This window comes from Octopus bimaculoides, chromosome 3, assembly GCF_001194135.2.
Source record: "Octopus bimaculoides isolate UCB-OBI-ISO-001 chromosome 3, ASM119413v2, whole genome shotgun sequence".
Classification (NCBI taxonomy): Eukaryota; Metazoa; Mollusca; class Cephalopoda; order Octopoda; family Octopodidae; genus Octopus; species Octopus bimaculoides.
Window position 1 is genome coordinate 107,143,025 of NC_068983.1, and position 4,040 is coordinate 107,147,064.

A 4,040-nucleotide genomic window follows, 5' to 3' on the forward strand; every position below is an offset into this window, starting at 1 on the left:
TATATATATATATGTATATATACACACACACACACACACACATATACATGCACACACACAAATACACACAAACATATTTATCACACATGTATATAGACACAAATGTACATATATATATATACATGTATATGCTGACTTTAATACACACACAATCACACATACACATACACAGATGCACAGATGTATATAGGTACAGATACGGCTATATATGAATGCTTACTCTGCCACACACATACACACACACACACACACACACACATACACACTTACACACACACACACACATGTACACACACACATTCATATTATGGTTATGTAGTTCAAGTAAGGTCAATGATTAATGGACAAAATCAAAAATTGGAAATATATTTTAGTGAAGGACTTGATTTTCAAAATCGTTTTTATAGAACCCAAAGTCAACTTTGATCAAATAAACCTATACTTGAATGTATAGGTCTGTTTAGATCATCAGTAAACTTTTTGTATACGTATAGGCGCAGGAGTGGCTGTGTGGTAAGTAGCTTGCTTACCAACCACATGGTTCCAGGTTCAATCCCACTGTGTGGCACCTTGGGCAAGTGTCTTCTACTATAGCCTCGGGCTGACCAAAGCCTTGTGAGTGGATTTGGTAGACGGAAACTGAAAGAAGCCCGTCGTATATATGTATATATATATGTGTGTGTGTCTATGTTTGTGTGTCTGTGTTTGTCCCCCTAACATCGCTTGACAACCGATGCTTGTGTGTTTATGTCCCTGTAACTTAGCGGTTCGGCAAAGGAGACCGATAGAATAAGTACTAGGCTTATAAAGAATAAGTCCTGGGGTCGATTTGCTCGACTAAAAGGTGGTGCTTCAGCATGGCCACAGTCAAAATGACTGAGAACAAGTAAAAGAGTAAAAGAGTAAAGAGTAAGGTTACATTATCCAATGTGTCCTTTTATGTAAGTAACACTTTCCAGAAGTTTATCATTTAAGTACATATGAGCATGTCTAGACATGCAACTATATGCAAGAGAATATCTACATAAAACAAAACATACAAATCTGCGCATATACATGCATGCATACATACATACATACATACATACATACATATACACATACACATACATACGTTCATACATACATACATACATACATACATGCATACATACATACGTACTTACAAAAATACTGTGTTAGCGCTGTTGAAATTACAATGAAGGAGCTTTTCCTCTATTGGCAAGAAATCTTGAACATACATACGAACATGTATTACAGAAAAGAAGTTTGCTTAAACTTTATTGCAAGATTTATTCACCTGCGACTTACTTATGTTATATGCTGAAGTAACCCACTGAAATGCTGATTTCAAATTTTGGCACAAAGCCAGCGAGTTCAGGATGGGGGTAAGTTGATTACAATGACCCCAGTGCTTAACTGGTTCTTGTCTTAACCCACAAAAGATGAAAGGCAAAGTCAACCTCGATGGAGTTTGTACACAGAATATAAAAGCAGATGAAACGCCACTAAGCATTTCGCCCAGCATGCTAAAGATTCTGCCAGTTCACTGCCTTACATTTCACCAAAATAATATTACTCCCATAATGGGTGGAGCGTGGACATTACCTTCAGGAACACTGATTGTTTTGTTGTCATCTTTGAGCTACCATCAACTAAATATTAGATTATACATATGATCAAAATACACATGTGACAGGTAAAAACCATTATTACAAAGTACTTTTAGTCATTGACTATTAATTCATCAGTGCTCTTTATATGGTTACTGTACTGTGTTACAGTAACCCTGTGTCTTCTGATTTTGCTTATATAAACTATTTTCTGTGCCAAACTTGCCACTCAACAGTTTTTCATTTTCTCTCTTTCTAAATGCCACTTAAAGTATTTTGCACAGTTTTCACTCCATTGAACTGAAACTTACTGCCTTGGCATGTGCTTCCATTAATTATTAAACTTTAACCCTTGCAACACAAAATCAATGTCACTGACCTCAGTTATAACACACTTTCTTTCCATGATTATTCATGCAGGTGATAACCACTGTTCTTCTTCTCTGGAGTATAAAATTAAACAAAACTTGCTTAGATGAGAACGCAGAAGGAAAAAAACACCAACAACCAAAAAACACCCCTCACCCCACCAAAAATAAAAATATAGCTATATTATTTTTTTAGAGATGATTCCTTTAGGAACTTCTAATGGTTAAGAGAGCTGATTTCAGAAAGTACATCTGAATACCACTACCATTACCATCACTCATGAAAATTTTCAACTCAACTTGATCACTTGTTGGCATGCAATTATATCTTTATATCTCAAATTTACATTTACACAGCAGTACAGACAATCTAATGTAGTAGTTCCCTTTTCATAAGATGAAAATTCTTATATATTTGTGGCCAACTATTTATTAGTGAGAAATGTTTTAGTGCGTTTGTTCTTATTTATTTATTTTTTAACCTTCGCTGCGTTATTGTTTTTAATCAACTCTTACAAAGCAATTTTTTGAATATTTCTAATCAATAAAAACAAAATAAGCAACGACTTTTGTATTGAATTTCATCGTATTTTATTGCTTTCCATCTTTTTTCTGTTATAGTACCACCAACCCAACAGTTGTTCAGTTAGTTACGATAAATGAAATTTTTTCTTTCATATTTTAGCAGTGTTGATTACTAATATTTTTTTTTATGCATGACTGCTCTGGTAGAATGTGTTAATAAATTAGAATTTCAGACATGAAAGTAAATCTTCAGTCTGCCTGAAGATACTGGACAAAATTGAAGTGAAAGCAATATACATCATAGAAGACTTCGTTCTCATGGATCTTCCCAAATTCATCTTTAAACCATTACTAGACTTTTGGGAAATCTATCTGATGAATACCAGTTAAATGCTACTAGTACTATTGACTTGATGACAAACCTAGTATCATAACAATGGGGGATATATATTGGGCATTCTCTTTTTAATCAGATATTCATAAATAAACATGCTATAGTAGAGAAATAACTACCTACAAGAGTCAACTCAGAAACTATAGTAATGGTATTAATTGTTGGATATGATTATCTCAGTCATTGCTTTCATGCTGTGGTTCCCAACCTTTTCACTACCAAGGATCCCTTTTATTTAAATGAGTTTTCCCACAAACTCCAGGATATTCTTATCCTTATGTATATAAATGAAATATTAAATTTAGTTCATGGACCACAGGTTGGGAAACACTGCTTTAGTGAAAAGATATGCACGAAGAAGTTATTATTATTCCTACATACTTTCATCTAACATTTCATTTTAAATCTTAGTTTTGGTTGATGTGTCCATAAAAAAATATAGCTCTAATCAGCTAAAAATGAATACCCTTTACCATTCAGATTACTCTGTCAAATGTAATGCTTGTTTATTCACATTGTTTTGAATTAACCATGTATTATCTTGTAGCTTCAAGATACCAATGATGTGATTTTATATTTTGAGAATGACATTGTAGGGTAGGCATGAGAGACTAGATCTGGTCAGTTTGAATGTAAAAAAAAAATGATAGAATATTTGGGCCAGATATGGCTGGTTTAAATGCTGTAATGTTAAAAGAATCAATTCTTCTTATAGTTATTTGCTTTTTCATCATCCTTGCATCATTCATTACCAATTTACCTACAGTTAAAATTAGCTCCAAATTTGTCCTGGTCAAGCAGACATGACTAAAGGCACTCGAGTAATGACCAACCTGTCTTTTCAGGCTTGGGTCCACATGTGGTTATCTGTTTAAAAAGTATGCTCCACAGCCATGTGGTTTTAGAGTTGATTCAACAATGTGAGATCTTGGGCAAGTGTCTACTGTCATAGTTTCTGAATGACATTTGGTAAAATGAAAACATGTGAGCACCAATTACAGACATGTATATTTTCACCAATACACACCAAGAAAGGATGCAAACATTGGCGATAAAATGAAAATCACACTATTCTAACAAAGTCCTCTGTGATATATATATATATATATATATATATATATATATATATATATATATATA